General features: G+C 44.8%; 2 pseudogenes; both read right to left on the minus strand.

Annotated features, from left to right (window-relative positions):
• Positions 1-15,470: 15,470 nt before the first annotated feature.
• LOC149573751 (25S ribosomal RNA) lies at positions 15,471-17,194 on the minus strand (annotated as a pseudogene).
• A 246-nt stretch (positions 17,195-17,440) lies between these two features.
• On the minus strand, positions 17,441-17,576 carry LOC149573752 (5.8S ribosomal RNA; annotated as a pseudogene).
• Positions 17,577-20,249: the final 2,673 nt, after the last annotated feature.

Raw genomic sequence — 20,249 nt, forward strand, 5'->3', positions numbered from 1 at the left:
TTGCAATTAAAGAGAAATTGCAAGGCTGTCATAATGGCTCGAGGCCAATGCTTTGACTAAGTCAATTTTCTCTTGCAGTCACCATGACCCCGTTCATAGAGAGATCTCCCCATTCACTTGTGATGATGCATAATCCAAGTGCTAGACATGAGCTCACCCTTGAAAGACCACTTTCCAAGACATCTCGATGACACATTGGAATGACAGCTGCTATTGAACCATTCCCAATGTTGTGCTGATCGAGTTGCACAGAGGCAACCTTAGGGAGCTCCTGTGTAGAAATCAAGATGTGCTTTCGTACCCATCTCTCACAAAAACCAATGTTAGCTGTGAATAAAAATTTAGAATCCAAGGCTCGTATCCATCGATATTGTTGGCACTGGGTCTATATTCAAAGGCTATGGAGAGGTTCCAATAAGAGAAGCTCCCCTGCTCACTTGCACAAACATCCCAAATGCTAGACACAAGCTCCTGCCCTTAGCATCTCTCTTGAGATCACTGCAATGACAAATTGGAATGCTAATCACTATTGAACAACTCCCAAATTTGTGCCAATGGAGTGAGAAAGAAGAGCAACTTTGGGGAGCCGCGCATAGAAAACGGGCTACTGCTTCATTCTGCTCTTATATATAGATCCAATGTCGTTGATTTCATTTGGAATCTGAGGCTACATTCATCCTTTCTCACACAAGCAATGGCTCTTATGATCGAATAGCCACAGGGAGCTTCTAATAAAAAAGGCTCCCTTATCACTCATGATGCACAGCCCAACTACTAGATGACAGCTTGGCCTTCATATCTCTGCCCAGGAAACCACCACAATGGTACCATTGGAATGACAACTGCTACCGAACCAATCCAAAAATTTTGCGGCAAAGAAGTTGTTGCAAACAGAATGACTCTGGGGAGAGAGCCCTCACATAGCAAAATTGGGATGGCTTCATGGCCCCTCTAATAGAAATGATGTTGGTGCCAATATTTGAAATCTGAATAACATGTCTTTCTTGAACACCAACACTGATTCTATTGGGGAGGGTCGCCAAGAGCTTTTATTATCAAAGCTCCCATTATAGCTGCGATAGGTACACAAAAGTTTGCTAGAGCACCAAACACCCACCTCATGGCTAGACAAGGGCTCGCCATTAGATCAACTTCAAAATCACTAAACAGACGTGCTGTAGACTGGCAACCGCTGCCAAGTCTCTTCCATAATTGTGTCAGTTGAGTGATCGAAGAAGGTGATCTAAGATATAGTCCAAGGGTATGCATTCATTGGGGGATTCGTGCCAATAGAAAAAATTTATGCAATACTCGAGCAATACCGCATGAAGGTGCTAGATGAGGGCTCCCATTTTAGATCAAGTTTTAAAATCACCAAGTAGACACAGTGAGGGCTGGCAACCACTGCCAAAATTTTTTCCAAAATTGCACCAGCTGAGTGACAAGAAAACATGATCTAAAGGAGAGTCCAGGAATAGCACCTCAAGGGTGGGCTTCATGCCCCTCTAATTGATCCCACGTCAGCGTCCACCATTTCAAAATTTGACATATCCATCTGCCTTTACACAAAAAATTTTGCTAGAGTGCTTAGCACCCACCTCATGGCTAGACAAGGGCTCACCATTAGATCAACTTCAAAATCATTGAATAGACGCACCGTAGAATGGCAAGCGCTACCAAGTCTCTTCCGTAATTGCATCAGTCAAGTGATTGAAGAAGGTGATCTAAGAGAGAGTCCAAGGTTAGGCATTCATTGGGGGATTTGCACCGATAGCAAAAATTTATGCAATACCCAAGCAACACCAGAAGAAGGTGATAGATGAGGGCTCCCATTTTAGATCAAGTTTTAAAATTGCCAAGTAGACGTGGTGAGGGCTAGCAACCGCTGCCAAACCTTTTTCCAAGATTGCACCAGTTGAGTGACAAGAAAACATGATCTAAAGGAGAGTCTAGGAATAGCACCTCGAGGGTGGGCTTCATGACCCTCTAATTGATTCAACGACAGTGTCCACCATTTCAAGATTCGACATATCCATCCACCTTGACATCGATGTTGAATCAATCAGAGGGGCACGGGAGAGGCTTGCAGTAACCACCTCTCCGATTGTAGCTATAATAGGCACACAAAAAATTGCTAGAGTGCCCACCACCCACCTCATGGCTAGACAAGGGCTCGCCATTAGATCAACTTCGAAATCACTGAATAGACGCGCTCTAGAATGGCAACCGCTGCCAAGTCTCTTCCATAATTGCATTAGTTGAGTGATCGAAGAAGGTGATCTAAGAGATAGTCCAAGGGTAGGCATTCATTGGGAGATTCACGCCGATAGCAAAAAATTATGCAATACCCGAGCAACATCGGATGGACGTGCTAGATGAGGCCTCCAATTTTAGATCAAGTTTTAAAATCAACAAGTAGATGCGGTGAGGGCTGGCAACCGCTGCCAAACCTTTTTCTAAAATTACACCAACTGAGTGACAAGAAAACATGATCTAAAGGAGAGTCTAGGAATAGTACCTCGAGGGTGGGCTTCATTCCCCTCTAATTGATTCAACGTTGGCATCCATTGTTTCAAAATCTGACATATCCATCTGCCTTGACACTGACATTTAATCAATGAGGGGGGCATGGGAGAGGCTCGTGGCAACCACCTCTCCCATTGTAGCTGCAATAGCTACAAAAAAAATTGCTAGAGCATCGAGCACCCACCTCATGGCTAGACAAGGGCTCACCATTAGATCAACTGCGAAATCGCTAAACAAACGCGCTGTAGAATGGAAACTGCTGCCAAGTCTCTTTTATAATTGCATCAGTTGAGTGATCGAAGATGGTGATCTAAGAGACAGTCTAGGGGTAGGCATTCATTGGGGGATTTGTGCCGATAGCAAAAATTTATGCAATACCTAAGCAACACCGGATGGAGGTGCTAGACAAGGGCTCCCATTTTAGATCAAGTTTTAAAATCACCAAGTAGACAAGGTGAGGGCTGGCAACTGCTGCCAAACCTTTTTCAAAAATTGTGCTAGCTGAGTGACAAGAAAACATGATCTAAAGGAGAGTTGAAGAATAGCACCTTGAGGGTGGGCTTCATGCCCCTCCAATTGATTCAACATCGGTGTCCACCATTTCAAAATCCAACATATCCATCCGACTTGACATCGGCATTGAATCAATGAGAGGAGCACGAGAGATGCTCACGGAAACCACCTCTCCTATATAAGCTATTAGTACAAGGCTTGCTCTACATTAGAAATTAGCGAACACACTGAAAGCTGCCTTAAAAATCCAAATCATTTAAAATTCTAACAAAACAACCATCCATGACCCAATTTTTTTATCAGGTCATCAAAGGAGCAAAAGATTGTCATCGGCTAGGAGATGTAAATTCATGGAGCCAAGGGAGTGAAATGGTCATCAAGATCATCCTATCAACTGGATGAATTTTACCTTGAAGGGGCCTAATCCAAAAGTTTTGGAGGTCATCTCCTAGAACTGTCAAGAACAAGGCCAATATTACATGCAAACTCTGCTACTACGCAAACATAGGTTGCAATTAAAGAGAAATTGCAAGGCCGTCACAATGGCCTGAGGCCAATGTTTTGAATAATTCAATTTTCTCTTGCAATCACCATGTCTTCATTCACAGAGAGATCTCCCCATTCACTTGTGATGTGACACAAAATCCAAGTTCTAGACGTGAGCTCACCCTTGAAAGACCACTTTCTAAGACATCTGACGATGACACATTAGAACGACAACTGCTATCGAACCATTCCCAATGTTGTGGCGATTGAGTTGGCATAGAGGCAACCTTAGGGAGCTCCCACATAGCAATTAGGATGTGCTTTCATACCCATCTCTCACAAAAACCAATGTTAGCGGTGAACAAATTTAGAATCCAAGGCTCGTATTCATCGATATTGTCGGTACTAGGTCTATATATTCAAAGGCCATGGAGAGGTTTTGATAAGAGAAGCTCCCCTGCTCACTCGCACAAACATCCCAAATGCTAGACACAAGCTCCTTCCCTTATCATGGCTCTCTAGATCACCGCAATGACACATTGGAATGACAACCACTATCAAAAAACTCCCAAATTTGTGCTGATGGAGTGAGAAAGAAGAGCAACTTTCGGGAGCTGCGCATAGCAAATGGGCTATTGCTTCATTTCGCTCTTATATAGATCTGATGTCATTGATTTCATTTGGAATCCAAGGTTGCATTCATCCTTGATGACACAATCAATGGCTCTTCTCATCGAATGGCCATAGGGAGCTTCTAATTACAAAGGCTCCCTTGTCACTCATGATGCGCAGCCCAATTGCTAGACGATGGCTCACCCTTCAGATTGCTGCCTAGGCAACCACCACAATGGCACCATTGGAATGACAACCACTGCCAAACCATTCCAAAAAAATTTTGCCAAAGAAGTTGTTGCAAAGAGAATGACTTTGGTGAGAGAACCCTCACATAGCAAAATTGGGATGGCTTCATGGCCCTTCCAATAAAAATGATGCTGGTGCCAATATTCCAAATCTGAATAGGCACAATAGGCACAAATTCAAATATCCCATTGTAGCTGCAATAGGCACACAAAAAATTGCTAGAGCATTAGGCACCCACCTCATGGCTAGACAATGGCTCGCCATTAGATCAACTTCGAAATTGCTGAACAAACATGCTGTAGAATGGCAACTGCTACCAAGTCTTTTCCATAATTGTGTTAGTCGAGTGATCAAAGAAGGTGATCTAAGAGATAGTCCAAGGGTTGGCATTCATTGGGGGACTCATGCCGATAGAAAAAATTTATGCAATACCCGAGCAACAATGGATGGAGGTGCTAGACGAGGGCTCCCATTTTAGATCAACTTTTAAAATCACCGAGTAGATGCGGTGAGGGCTGGCATCTGCTGCCAAACATTTTTCTGAAATTGCACTAGCTGAGTGACAAGAAAACATGATCTAAATGATATTCAAGGAATAACACCTCAAGGGTGGGCTTCATGCCCCTCTAATTGATTCAACGTCGGTGTCCACCATTTCAAAGTCTAACATATCCGTCTGCAATTAGGAAGTTCTTTCGTACCCATCTCTCATAAAAACCAATATAAGCTGAAAAAATTTAGAATCCAAGGCTCGTATCCATCAATATCGTCAACACTAGGTCTATATTCAAAGGCCATGGAGAGTTTTTGATAAGAGAAGCTCCCTTGCTCGCTTGCACAAACATCCCAAATGCTAGATGCAAGCTCCTGCCCTTAGCATCGCTCTCCAGATCACCGCAATGACACATTGGAAAAACAACTACTGTTGAACAAATCTCAAATTTGTGTCGATGGAGTGAGAAAGAAGAGCCATATCGGGTTGACGAAAAGGGCTAAGCCAGATCAGGTCGGCTAGCATGGCTCGCCCACCATTTTTTGCAAAGAGATTTTGATATTAAGGCTCCCATGTAGCCGCGATAAGTACACCATGAAAAATTTCTAGAGCATCGAGCACCCATAGAAAATTTCCATTATACCAAGCAACGTCGGAGTGCTAGACAAGGGCTCATGTTTAGATCAAGTTTTAAAATCACCAAAAAGACATGCCATGGATCGGCAATCGCTGCCTCACCTTTTGCAAAATTGAGTCATCGAAAAACATGATCTAAAGGAGAGCCGAGGAAAAGCACTCAAAGATCACTTCATGCCCCTTTTATTGATTCAACATCAGCATACATTGTTTGAAAATGTAACAATCCAATTCGCCTAGACACCAATGTTGAATCAATGAAAGGGGCATGGGAGAGGCTTGCGACAACCACCTCTCCTATATAAGCTATTAGTGTGAGGCTCCTTCTACATTCAAAATTTTTGGTAGCACAAAAAACTCCCTTAAAAATCCAATTCAATGAAAAATGTGACCAAATAGCCATCCACGACACCATTTTTGGAGCTCGGCAAGATCGGGTCGACGAAAATGGCTCGGCCAGATCAGGTCGGCCAGAATGGCTCACCCAAATCAGGTCGGCTAGCATGGCTCAGCCACCATTTTTCATCGAGAGCTTTTGATATTAAAGCTCCCATGTAGCTGCAATAAGTACACCATGATAAATTGCTAGAGTGCCAAGCACCCATAGCAAATTTCCATTATACCAAGCAACACCAGAGTGCTAGACAAGGGCTCACGTTTAGATCAAGTTTTAAAATCACCAAAAACACATGCCATGTATCTGCAAATGCTGCCTCACCTTTTCCATAATTGATTCATCAAAAAACATGATCTAAAGGGAAAAGCACTCAAAGATCGCTTCATGCCCCTTTTATTGATTCAACATCAGCGTACACCATTTGAAAATCCGACAATCCAATCCGCCTAGACACCAATGTTGAATCAATGAAAGGGGCATGGGAGAGGCTTGAGGCAACCACCTCTCCTATATAAGCTATTAGTGTGAGGCTCCTTCTGCATTAGAAACCTATAATAGCACAGACAAATCCCTTAAAAATCCAATTCAATGAAAAATGTGACCAAACAGCCATCCACAACACTATTTTTGGTGCTCGGCTAGATCGGGTCGATGAAAATGGCTTGTCCAGATCGAGTCAGCCAGAATGGCTCGCCTAGATCGAGTTGGCTAGCATGGCTTGCCCAGATCATATTGGCCAGAATGGCTCACCTAGATCTGGTCAGCCAGCATGGCTCACCCAGATTAGGTCGGCCAGCATGGCTCAACCACCATTGTTTGCCGAGAGCTTTCGATATTAAATCTCCCATGTAGCAGCAATAAGTACACCATAAAAAATTGCTAGAGCACCAAGCACCCATAGAAAATTGCCATTATGCAAGGAAATGTCAGAGTGCTAGACAAGGGCTCACATTTAGATCAAGTTTTAAAATCACCAAAAAGACATGCCATGGATTAGCATACACTGTTTGAAAACCTAACAATCTGATCTGCCTAGACACCAATGTTGAATCAATGAAAGGGGCATGGGAGAGGCTCACGAAAACCACCTCTCCTATATAAGCTATTAGTGCAAGGCTCCTTCTAGATTTGAAATCTACAATAGGATGGACAAATCCCTTAAAAATCCAATTCACTGAAAAATGTTACCAAACAGCCATCCACGACACCATTTTTGGAGCTCGGCTAGATCGAGTCAGCTAGAATGGCTCACCCAGATCGAGTCAGCAAGAATGGCTCACCCAGATTGGGTCAGCCAGCATGGCTCACTTAGAACAACTTGGCTAGCATGGCTTGCCTAGATTGGGTTTTCCAGAATGGCTCGCCCAGATCGGCTCGGCCATGATGGCTCGCCCAGAACAGATTGGTCAGATCAGGTCGGCCAACATGGCTTGCCCAGATCGGGTTGGCCAGGGATGCTCGCCCACCATTTTTCAAGCACACTACCTCCCCTATATAAGCTATTAGTGCAAGGCTTATTCTACATCAGAAATGTACATTCAGTGGACAAGTACCTTAAAACCCAATTCAATGAAAAATGTGACCGAATAGCCATCCACGACCCCATTTTTGATGAGGTTGTCAACAGAGACAAAGATTGGCATTGGTTAGGTGATTTGATTGCATCAATCAGGGGGGTAAATTGATCAATTTTTGGAGACTGACTAGAATGGCTCGATGACCATTTTATATGGGAAGCTACCCGATTTGAGAATTATGACTCAAGTAGAATGGCTCAGGTACCCATTTTATATCGCAAGTTACCCAACTTTGAAAATTATGGCTCAGCTTGAATTTTGTATCGTAGGCAACCCAATTTGAAAATTATGGCTCAGCTAGAATGGCTCAACTTCAATTTTATATCCAAGGCTACCCGATTTGAAAATTATGAGTCAACTTTATTTCGAGCACACTGCCTCTCCTATATAAGATATTAGTGCAAGGCTTGCTCTACATTCGAGAATATGCATTCATGTAGAAAAGTGCCTTAAAAAAATCAATTCTTAGAAAAATGTAACCGAATAGCCATCCACGACCCCGTTTTTGCTAAATTTGGCAACGGAGCAAAAAATTGACATCGGTTAGGTGGCGTGATTTCATGAGCCATGAGAGTAAATTGACGGTGATGAAAGATGGTAAGTCAATTGGGTGAGACGACTTGACTCGGTGAGCCGACCTAGCCAGCGGACTTGGTGAGCAAACTTAAAGACTCGAGGTGGTGGTCACACTTGAACTTTTGACTTGTGAGCCACCTTGATGAGTTGACCTGGGGAATCGAGCTAGAAATCTGACATGGTGAGCAAACTTTAAGATGTGACTAGGTGGGGCAACTTGGTAAGCAAACATGGTAAGTCAATGTGGTGACTTGACTTGGTGAGCCTCTACTTAATGATTCAACTCATTGAGGTGACTTTCTGGGGTGACCTGGCGAGCCCACATGGTGAGATGCCTCACCAATCAGAGCTGGCTAGCCTGGTGGTTAGATGACTTGGCTAGCAAACTTGGATAGCCTAAACAAACTTAAAGAGTCGACTTGGCGAAACTACTTGGTGGGCCGACCTAGCACCAGAACGAACTTAAAGAGTTGACTAGGTTGGGCAACCTCACGGGGTGGCTTGATCAACGAACTTAGAGAGTCAACTTTGTGAGAGTACTTGGTGACTTGGTGGGCCGACTTGGCCGGGTGACTTGATGAACGAACTTAAAGAGTCCACTTGGTGGGCCGACCTGGCGGGGTGACTTCATGAATGAACCTAAAGAGTTGACTTGGTGAGAGTACTTGGTGGGTAGACAGAGCAGGGTGATTTGATGAATCAATTGAACGAGTTGACTTGGTGAGAGTACTTGGTGGGGTGACTTGATGAATGAACCTAAAGAGTCAATTTGGTGGGCTGACCTAGTAGGGTGACTTGATGAACAAACTTAAAGAGTCAACTTGGTGGGCTGACCTGGCACAGTGACTTGATGAACAAACTTAAAGAGTCGACTTGGTGAGAGTACTTGGTGGGCTGACCTGGTGAGGTGACTTGATGAACAAACCTAAAGAGTTGACTTGGTGAGAGTACTCGGTGGGCTGACCTGGTCACATGACTTGATGAACAAAATTAAATAGTCAACTTGGTGGGCTGACTTGGCCGGGTGACTTGATGAATGAACTTAAAGACTCGACTTGGTGGGTCAAACTAGCGGGGTGACTTGGTGAGAGTACTTGGTGGGCTAACCTGGTAGGGTGACTTGATGAACAAACTTAGAGAGTCAACTTTGTGAGAGTACTTGGTGGGTTGAACTGGCGGGGTGACTTGATGAATGAACTTAAAGAGTTGACTTGGTGAGAGAACTTGGTGGGCCGAGCTGGCGGGGTGAATTGATGAATAAACCTAAAGAGTCGACTTTGTGAGAGTACTTAGTTGGCCGACCTAGCAGGGTGACTTGATGACCAAACTTAAAGGGTCGACTTGGTGAGAGTACTTGGTGGGCCGACTTGGCGAAGGGACTTGATGAACGAACTTAAAGAGTCGACTTGGTGAGAGTACTTGGTGGGGTGACTTGATGAACAAACCTAAAGAGTCGACTTGGTGAGAGTACTTGGTGGGCCGACCTAGTAGGCTGACTTGATGAACAAACTTAAAGAGTTGACTTGGTGAGAGTACTTGGTGGGCTGACCTGGTGGGGTGACTTGATGAACGAACTTAAAGAGTCGACTTGGTGCGAGTAATTTGTGGGTTGACCTGGCGGGGTGACTTGATGAATGAACTTAAAGAGTTGACTTGGTGGGGTGACTTGATGAATGCACCTGAAGGGTCAACTTGGTGGGGTGACTCTATGAACGGACCTAAAGAGTTGACTTGGTGAGAGTAGTTGGTGGGGTGACTTGATGAACAGATTTAAAGAGTCAACTTGGTGGGGTGACTTGATGAACGCACTTGAAGAATTGACTTGGTTAGAGTACTTCGTCGAGTGACTTGATGAATGCACTTCAAGAATCGACTTGGTTAGAGTACTTGGTGGGATGACTTGATGAACGAAATTAAAGAGTTGACTTGTTCGGTCGACCTGGCGGGGTGACTTGATGAACGAACTTAGAGAGTTAACTTGGTGAGAGTACTTGGTGACTTGGTGGACTGACCTAGCCAGGTGACTTGATGAACAAACTTAAAGAGTCCACTTGGTGGGTTGACCTGGCAGGGTGACTTGATGAATGAATCTAAAGAGTCGACTTGGTGAGAGTACTTGATGGGTAGACATAGCGGGGTGATTTGATGAACGAACTTAAAGAGGAAACTTGGTGAGAGAACTTGGTGGCATGACTTGATGAACGAACCTAAAGAGTCAAGTTGGTGGGCTGACCTGGCAGGGTGACTTGATGAACGAACTTGAAGAGTCGACTTGGTGGGCCAACCTAGCAGTGTGACTTGATGAAAAAACTTAAAGAGTTGACTTGGTGAGAGTACTTGGTGGGCCAACCTGGTGAGGTGACTTCATGAACAAACTTAAAGAGTCAACTTGATGAGAGTACTTGGTGGGCTGACCTAGTTACCTGACTTCATGAACGAACTTAAAGAGTCAACTTGGTGGGTTGACTTAGCAGGGTGACTTGATGAATGAACTTAAAGAGTCAACTTGGTGGGTCGAACTAGCATGGTGACTTGGTTGGAGTACTTGGTGGGCTGACTTGGCAGGGTGAGTTGATGAACAAACTTAGAGAGTCGACTTTCTCAGAGTACTTGGTGGGTCGAACTAGCAGGGTGACTTGATGAACGAACTTAAAAAGCTGACTTGGTGAGAGAACTTGGTGGGCCGAGTTGGCAGGGTGAATTGAAAAATGAACCTAAAGAGTCAACTTTGTGAGAGTACTTGGTGGGGTGACTTGATGATCGAACTTAAAGGGTCAACTTGGTGAGAGTACTTGGTGGGCTAACCTGACAGAGCGACTTGATGAACGAACTTAAAGAGTCAACTTGGTGAGAGTACTTGGTGGGGTGACTTGATGAACAAACCTAAAGAGTTGACTTGGTGAGAGTACTTGGTTGGCCGACCTAGTGGGGTGACTTGATGAATGAACTTAAAGAGTCAACTTGGTGGGGTGACTTGATGAACACACTTGTAGGGTCAACTTGGTGGGGTGACTCTATGAACAAACCTAAAGACTTGACTTGGTGAGAGTACTTGGTGGGGTGACTTGATGAATAGACTTAAAGAGTCGAATTCGTGAGAGTACTTGGTGGGTGACTTGATGAATGTACTTGAAGAATCAACTTGGTTAGAGTACTTGGTGGGGTGACTTGATGAACAGACTCAAAGAGTCAACTTGGTGAGAGTACTTGGTGGCTCGACTTGATGAGTAGACTTAAAGAGACAACTTGGTGAGAGTACTTGGTGGGGTGAACTGATGAATGGACTTAAAGAGTTGACTTGGTGGGCTGACCTTTTGGGGTGACTTGATGAATGAACTTAATGAGTCAACATGGTTAGAGTACTTGTTCTGGTGACTTTATGAATGGACTTGAAGAGTCAACTTGGTGGGGTGACTTGATGAAAGGACTTAAAGAGTCGACTTGGTGAGAGTACTTGGTGGGGAAACTTGATGAATGGACTTAAAGGGTCAACTTGGTGGGATGACTTGATGAATGGACCTAAAGAATTGACTTGGTGAGAGTACTTGGTGGGGTGAATTGATGAACGCACTTAAAGAGTTGACTTGGTCAGAGTACTTGGTGGGTCGACCTAGTAGGGTGACTTGATGAATGGACTTAAAGAGTTGACTTGGTGAGAGTACTCATTCTGGTGACTTGATGAATAGACTGAAAGAGTCGGCTTGGTGGGGTGACTTGGTGAAAGGACTTAAATAGTTGACTTGGTGGGGTGACTTGATGAATGAACTTAAAGGGTCAACTTTGCAGGGTGACTTGATGAACAGACCTAAAGAGTTGACTTGGTGAGAGTACTTGGTGGGGTGACTTGATGAACAGACTTAGAGAGTCGACTTGGTGAGAGTACTTGGTGGGCTGACCTAGTTGGGTGACTTCATGAGTGGACTTAAAGAGTTGACTTGGTGAGAGTACTTGGTGTGCCGACCTTGCAGGGTGGCTTGATGAATGGACGTAAAGAGTCGACTTGGTGTGTTGACCTCATGTGGTGACTTGATGATTGAACTTAAAGATTTGACCTGGTGAGAGTGCTTGGTGTGCCAACTTGGGGAGCCGAGTTGGTGTGTCAAATTGGTGAGTGAGCCTAAAAAGGAAACTTGGTTGGGAAAGTTGGCGAGGTGAGATGGTAGGCCAACTTGGTGAGCCAACTTGTCGAGCAAACTAAAAGAGTCAACTTGTTGAGGCTACTTGGTGGGGTGACCTCGCAACCCCACTTGGTGAGGCAACTCGGTGAGTGAAGCTATCCAACCCTTGGTTGCCAGCCCTAAGGAGAGGCAACTTGACAAGCTGACTTGGTGAGCAAACTTAAAGAGTCAACTTGGTGAGGAAAATAGATGAGTTGGGTCATTGAGGCAACTTGGTGGGGTGACTCGATGAGCTGAACATGCGAGAAGACCTTGTGAGCGAACTAAAAGTGTCAACTTGGCGAGTGTTCTTGAACAGTTGACTTGTTGAGCTGACTTGGGAAGCTGACATTGTGAGCAAGGCTTAAGACGTGACTTGGTGGGGTGATGCAGGAAGGTCTTGTTAATACCGTAAACTTATAATAGAACCATAGAAATAATAGAAAATGCGAGGAAAAAATGTGGTCTTTTTATTTGGACCATAGAAGTGGAATTGCATAATTCATAAGCACAATATGCTAACCCACATGGGCACCTTCACTGTAATAGTCTGCAAGACAAGCTGCCAGCTATCACCCAGAGTTGTCCTAGACAACGTTCAGGCCTTTTTTAAATAGGAAATTGTATGCCAGCCGAGAAGGTTCTAGATGCTCGTACTTAATGCCTATGGCTAGAAGACCCTAATAAAACACATAAGTTTGCCTAATACATCTTTGACAAATTATTTTAGAAATTTTGGTAGCCCCACTTTCGAATGCCATAACTCACGAATTGTTGCTCTGATTGGCTATTATAACCACTTTTTGAAAATGCCAACTCCTAATTTATAGGCTTAGGAATGCTATTATAACCCTTCCCTTGATTTTTTGAATCTCATTCGGGCATGGTGACATGAGTCCTGCACTAAAACTGGAGGCGGTTAAGGCTCGAGGCGATACGAATCAGGGTTGCGAACATAATTTGGGTTAAAAACTTTGGGTGTTAACCCAAAAAAAAAGTTGACCGCCTTAGGATCATGCACATGACTTGGCACACTTAGAATCATGTCAAGCATGGTGACATGAGTCATGCAAAAAAATTGGAGGCAGTTAAGGCTCGACGCGATTCGAGTCGGGGTTGGGGTAGTTGGAGCAATTCGTGTTGAGGTTGCCGACACGGTTCGAGTTGAAAACTTTGGGCATTAACCCAAAAAAAAAAAGTTGACCTCTTTTGGACCATGTACATGACTTGGGGCACTTAGAATCAAGTTGAGCATGGTGACATGGCTTGTGCAAAAAATTCAGAGGTAATTAGGCTCGAGGTGATTCGAGTTAGGGTAGCCAACTCGATTTGAGTTCAAAACTTTGGGCATTAACCAAAAATATAAGTTAGCCGATTTTGGATCACGTACATGAGTTGTCTGCCCTCGCAAAAATTACAAAATTCAGGGACCCACCTGGAATTTGCAGTCAGAAGATTTTTCTACCCTTACAAAAATTTACAAACCCCATCTGCTCGAAATTTGGACTTGGAAGATTTTTTTTCCCTCGCAAAATTTACAAACCCCATCCACACAGAATTTGGCACTTGGAAATTACAAAACCCCACCCACCCAGAATTTGGACTTGGACGATTTTTCCACCCTCACAGAAATTGCAAACCCGACTTGCCCAAAATTCCACTGATTACGAACCTGACCCACATGGAAATTGCACTTGGAAGACTTTTTCACCCTCGAGGAAACTTTGGCACTCGAGAGATTTTTTCGCACTCGTAGAAATCATAGAACCCACCTGCCAAGAATTTGGCACTTGGGAGATTTTTTTGCCCTTCTAAAAATCACAAACCCCACCAGCTCAGAATTTGGGACTTGGGAGATTTTTTTCCCCCTCGTGGAAATTTTACAAAACCCCACTCGCCCGAAATTTGGCCCTAGGGAGATTTTTCTGCCCTGGCAAAAATTTCTACATAACCCCTCCCTCCCACCTAGAATTTGGCACTCGGGAGATTTTTCTGCCCTGGCAGAAATTGCAAACCCCACCTGCCAGGAATTTGGCACCTGGGAGATTTTTACGCCCTCGCAAAAATTGCAAACCCCACCCACTGAGAATTTGGCACTTGGGAGATTTTTTCGCCCTCGCAGAAATTGCAAACCCCACCCGCTCGAAATTTGGCACTTGGGAGATTTTTTTGCCCTTGCAAAATTTTTTACAAAAGCCCACCTACCCGAAATGTGGCACTTGGGAGATTTTTCCACCCCAATAGAAATTGCAAACCCCACCCACTGGGAATTTGGTGCTATGAATGCTTGGCTTCCACAAGCTAGTTATCCCTATGGTAACTTTTCTGACATCTGTAGCTTCAATTTCCGAAATTCTAAAGGATCGATAGGCCACGCTTTCATGGTTTGTATTCATACTGAAAATCAAAATCAAATGAGCTTTTACCCTTTTGTTCCACATGAGATTTCTTTTCTCATTGAGCTCATCTTAGGACATCTACGTTATCTTTTAACAAATGTGCCGCCTCAACCAAACTCCCCACCTGACAATGTCTTTCACCTAGATCGGTGTGCCTAGATGCACCTTAAGGCCAAAAATAGAGGCATTTCCCTGTCTCCACCTCACGGAATAAGTAAAATAACGTTAAAAGTAGTGGTATTTCACTTGCGCCCGAAAGCTCCCACTTATTCTACACCTCTCAAGTCATTTCACAAATTTGGACTAAAGTCAAGCTCAACAGGGTCTTCTTTCCCTGCTGATTTCACCAAGCCTATTCCCTTGGCTATGGTTTTGCTAGATAGTAGATAGGGATAGTGGGAATCTCATTAATACATTCATGCGTGTCACTAATTAGATGACAAGGTATTTGGCTACCTTAAGAGAGTCATAGTTACTCCCATCATTTATCCGTGCTTGGTTGAATTTCTTCACTCTTACATTTAGAGCACTGGGAAGAAATCACATTGTGTCACCATTCGCAGGGACCATTGCAATGCTTTGTTTTAATTAAATAGTCAGATTCCCCTTATCCGTACTAGTTTTGAGTCGACTGTTCGCCGCCTAGGGAAAGCCCTCCGAAGGGGGCATCTTATGTCCATCGCCTGATCGGCATGTGACGGCCCACCCTCATCGCGGGAGCAGCTCAGGTAGGCTACCAATAGCCCATGAGTTTGGGGCATAGACCCCTAGGCCCAGTCCTCAGAGCCAATCCTTTTCTTGAAGTTATGGATCCATTTTGCCGACTTCCCTTACCTACATTGTTCTATTGACCAGAGGTTGTTCACCTTGGAGACCTGATGCGATTATGAGTATGAACAAGCATGAACAATACTTGGTCCTCTAGATTTTCAAGGGCTGTCAAAGGCACACCAAAAATCGTGGGACGTACGGTGCTCTTGCAGCCACTAGACCCTACCTTTGGTTGAACCGATTTTAGGGTGGGAAGGCTGTTAAAAAGAAAAGATAATTCTTTTCGGGGCCCTCGCCGACATCTCCAGATTTCCTAATGTTGCCATCCGCTACCACATCTCTTAGGATCGACTAACCCATGTCCAAGTATTGTTCACATGGAACCTTTCTCCACTTCAATCTTCAAAGTTCTCATTTGAATATTTTCTACTACCACCAAGATCTGCACTGGGGGATGATCCACCCAGGCTCATGCCCAAGGTTTCACAACAACCCCCACATCCTCTTAATCATCAAAGCTTGGCACTTGCCCTGATGGCTGAGTATAGGTTGCGCACTTCAGTGCCTTCCATTTTTAGGGCTAGTTGATTGGGCAGGTGAGTTGTTACACACTCCTTAGTGGATTTTGACTTCCATGACCACTGCCCTGCTGTCTTAATCAAGAAACACCCTTTGTGGGATCTAGGTTAAGGCACAATTTGGCACTGTAACTTGACTTTCAATTCATCCCACATCGCTAGTTCTGCTTACCAAAAATGGCAGACTTGGAGCTCACGATTCGGTGGTGCAGCTCAATAGAGCAGTCGCATCAACTTACCGATAAAACTCGCACATGAGCTCTAGCTATCTTGAGGGAAACTTCAGAGGAAACCATCTACTAGATGGTTCAATTAGACTTTCACCCCTATACCCAAGTTAGACAAACAATTTGCACGTCAGTATCACTGTGGGTCTCCACCAGAGTTTCCTCTGGCTTCGCCCTACTCAGGCATACTTCACCATATTTTGGGTCCCAACAGGTGTGTTCGCACTCAAACCCTTCACAAAAGATTAGGGTCAATCGGCGGTGCATGCCCTGAGAGGGGATCTTGCCAGTTAGCTTCCTTGACACTCATGGGTTTTCCTAACTCGTCAACTTGCACACATGTTAGTCTCCTTGGTCCATTTTTCAAGACGGGTCAGATGGAAAGCCCGCTGGCTAGCGCCATGAGCTCACAGCTGCCTGAGAGCCCATCATAAAGGCACGCGCTTCACTCCTCGACCACTGCGATGGAAGTATTTGTGTGACCAAAAGGTCACGCTTGTTCCACTATGATAGCTCATGTTGGCATGTCCCTCAAACCAAGCAGCAAACTGGCTCACACCGTTCCACATCCGACCGGGGCACATCGTCGGCCTCCATCCGCTTCCCTCTTGACAATTTCAAGCACTCTTTAAATCTTTTTATCAAAGTCCTTTTCATCTTTCCCTTGTAGTAAATGTTCATTATCAGTCTCTCGCCCATATTTAGCCTTAGACAAAATTTACCACCTGATTAGGGCTACATTCCCAAACAACTCGACTCGCCGATAGCGCCTCATGGTGCGATAGGGTCCGGGCCTGACGGGGCTCTCACCCTCTTCGGCACTGGCTTCTAGGGCACTTGGGCCAAGTCTGTCACTGAGGACGCTTCTACAGACTACAATTTGATAGGCACAGCCATCTATTTTCATGCTGGGCTCTTCCTAGTTTTCTCACCATTACTAGGGGAATCCTGGTAAGTTTCTTTTCCTTCGCTTATTAATATTCTTAAACTCAGCGGGTATTCACACCTAACTTGGTGATGCAGTAGAGATGCAGCATGCCTACACTGCGGTGGGCTGTTGAGCCCAGAATAAAGTTCCTCATGGGGAATCATTCAATCAGCGCAAACCAACATCGGCCTTTGCGAGCCACCACTTGTTGCGATGGATCGACGAACCTCATGCTCATTTCAACTGACCGTGCACCACTTGTGGACATGGACAGCCATCTTTGCTCCTCGCTGATGAGGGAAAATTTTTGTATTGAGATGCCCAAGAAGATGTGCCCTTGGTCGAGGCCTCAGGCGCAACTTGCGTTCAAAGACTTGATGATTCATGGGATTCTACAATTCACACTAAGTATTGCATTTCACTACATTCTTCATCGTGGCGAGAGCCGAGAGTACTTGGTGGGCTGACATAGTGGGGTGACTTGATGAACGAACTTAAAGAATCAAATTGGTGGGCTGACTTGGCAAAGTGACTTCATGAATGAACTTAAAGAGTCCAATTGGTGGGCCGACATGGTAGGGTGACTTGGTGAACAAACTTAAAGAGTCGACTTGGTGAGAGTAATTTGTGGGCTGACCTGACGGGGTGACTTGATGAATGAACCTAAAGAGTTGACTTGGTGAGAGTACTTGGTGGGGTGACTTGATGAATAGACTTAAAGAGTCAACTTGGTGAGAGTACTTGGTGGGGTGACTTGATGAACGCACTTGAAGAATCAACTTGGTTAGAGTACTTATTCAGGTGACTTGATGAATGGACTTGAAGAGTCGACTTGGTGGGGCGACTTGATGAAAGGACTTAAAGAGTCAACTTGGTGAGAGTACTTGGTGGGGCAATTTGATGAATGGACTTAAAGGGTCGACTTGGTAGGGTGACTTGATGAACGGACCTAAAGTGTTGACATGGTGAGAGTACTTGGCGGGGTGAACTGGTGAACAGACTTAAAGAGTCGACTTGATGGGAGTACTTGGTGGGCTGACCTAGTGGGGTGACTTGATGAACGGACTTATAGAGTCAACTTGGTGAGAGTACTCATTCTGGGGACTTGATGAAAAGACTTAAAGAGTCGGCTTGGTGGGGTGAGTTGATGAAAGGACTTAAAGAGTCGACTTGGTGGGGTGACTTGATGAACGAACTTAAAGGGTCAACTTTGCGGGGTGACTTGATGAACGGACCTAAAGAGTTGACTTGGTGAGAGTACTTGGTGGGGTGACTTGATGAACAGACTTAGAGAGTCGACTTGGTGAGAGTACTTGGTGGGCCGACCTGGTTGGGTGACTTTGTGAATAGACTTAAAGAGTCGACTTGGTGAGAGTACTTGGTGGGGTGACATGATGAATAGACTTAAAGAGTCAAATTGGTGAGATTACTTGGTGGGGTGACTTGATGAATGCACTTGAAGGGTCAACTTGGTGGGGTGACTTGATGAACAGAGTTAAAGAGGCGACTTGGTGAGAGTACTTGGTCGGGTGACTTGGTGAATGCACTTGAAGAATCAACTTGGTTAGAGTACTTGGTGGGGTGACTTGATGAATGAACTTAAAGAGTTGAATTGGTGGGGCGACCTGGCAGGGTGACTTGATGAATGAAATGAGAGAGTCAACTTGGTGAGAGTACTTGGTGACTTGATGGGCCGACCTAGCCAAGTGACCTGATGAACAAACTTAAAGAGTCCACTTGGTGGGCCGACCTGGCGGGGTGACTTGATGAATGAACCTAAAGAGTCGACTTGGTGAGAGTACTTGGTGGGCAGACATAGCGGGGTGATTTGATGAATGAACTTAAAGAGTCAACTTGCTGAGGGTACTTGGTGGGGTGACTTGATGAACAAACATAAAGAGTTGACTTGGTGGGCCGACCTGGAAGGGTTACTTGATGAACAAACTTAAAGAGTCAACTTGGTGGGCTGACCTTGTAGGGTGACTTGATGAACATACTTAAAGAATCAACTTGGTTAGAGTACTTGGTGGGGTGACCTAGCAGGGTGACTTGATGAACAAACTTAAAGAGTCAACTTGATGAGAGTACTCAGTGGGCTGACCTGGTCACGTAACTTGATGAACGAACTTATAGAGTCGACCTGGTGGGCCAAATTGGCTGGGTGACTTGATGAATGAACTTAAAGAGTCAACTTGGTGGGTCAAACTAGCAGGGTGACTTGGTGAGAGTACTTGGTGGGCTGACCTGGCAGGGTGACTTGATGAACGAACTTAGAGAGTTGACTTTGTGAAAGTACTTTGTGGGTCGAACTGGTGGGGTAACTTGATGAACAAACTTAAAGATTTGTCTTGGTGAGAGAACTTGGTGGGCCGACTTGGCGGGGTGAATTGATGAACAAACCTAAAGATTTGACTATGTGAGAGTACTTGGTGGGCTGACCTGGTGGGGTGACTTGATGACCGAACTTAAAGGGTCGACTTGGTGAGAGTACTTGGTGGGCCAACTTGGCAAAGCGAATTGATGAACGAACTTAAAGAGTTGACTTGATGAGAGTACTTCATGGGGTGACTTGATGAAGAAACCTAAAGAGTCGACTTGGTGAGAGTACTTGGTGGGCCAACCTGGCAAGGTGACTTGAAGAAAAAAAATTAAAGAGTCGAAGTGGTGAGAGTACTTGGTGTGCTGACCTAGTGGGGTGACTTGATGAATGAACTTAAAGAGTCGACTTTGTGGGGTTACTTGATGAACGCACTTGAAGGGTCGACTTGGTGGGGTGACTCTATGAATAGACCTAAAGAGTTGACTTGGTGAGAGTACTTAGTGGGGTGACTTGATGAACAAACTTAAAGATTTGACTTGGTGAGAGTGCTTGGTGGGGTGACTTGATGAATGCACTTGAAGAATTGACTTGGTTAGAGTACTTGGTGGGGTGACTTGATGAACGGACTCAAAGAGTCGACTTGCTGAGAGTACTTGGTGGCTCGACTTGATGAGTAGACTTAAAGAGTCCACTTGGTGAGAGTACTTGGTGGGGTGAACTTATGAATGGACTTAAAGAGTCGACTTGGTGGGAGTACTTGGTTGGCCGAACTGGTGTGGTGACTTGATGAATGGACATAAAGAG

This window comes from Cupressus sempervirens, chromosome 2 (genome assembly GCF_028749045.1).
Source record: "Cupressus sempervirens isolate cs-2001-9-10 chromosome 2, ASM2874904v1, whole genome shotgun sequence".
NCBI lineage: Eukaryota > Viridiplantae > Streptophyta > Pinopsida > Cupressales > Cupressaceae > Cupressus > Cupressus sempervirens.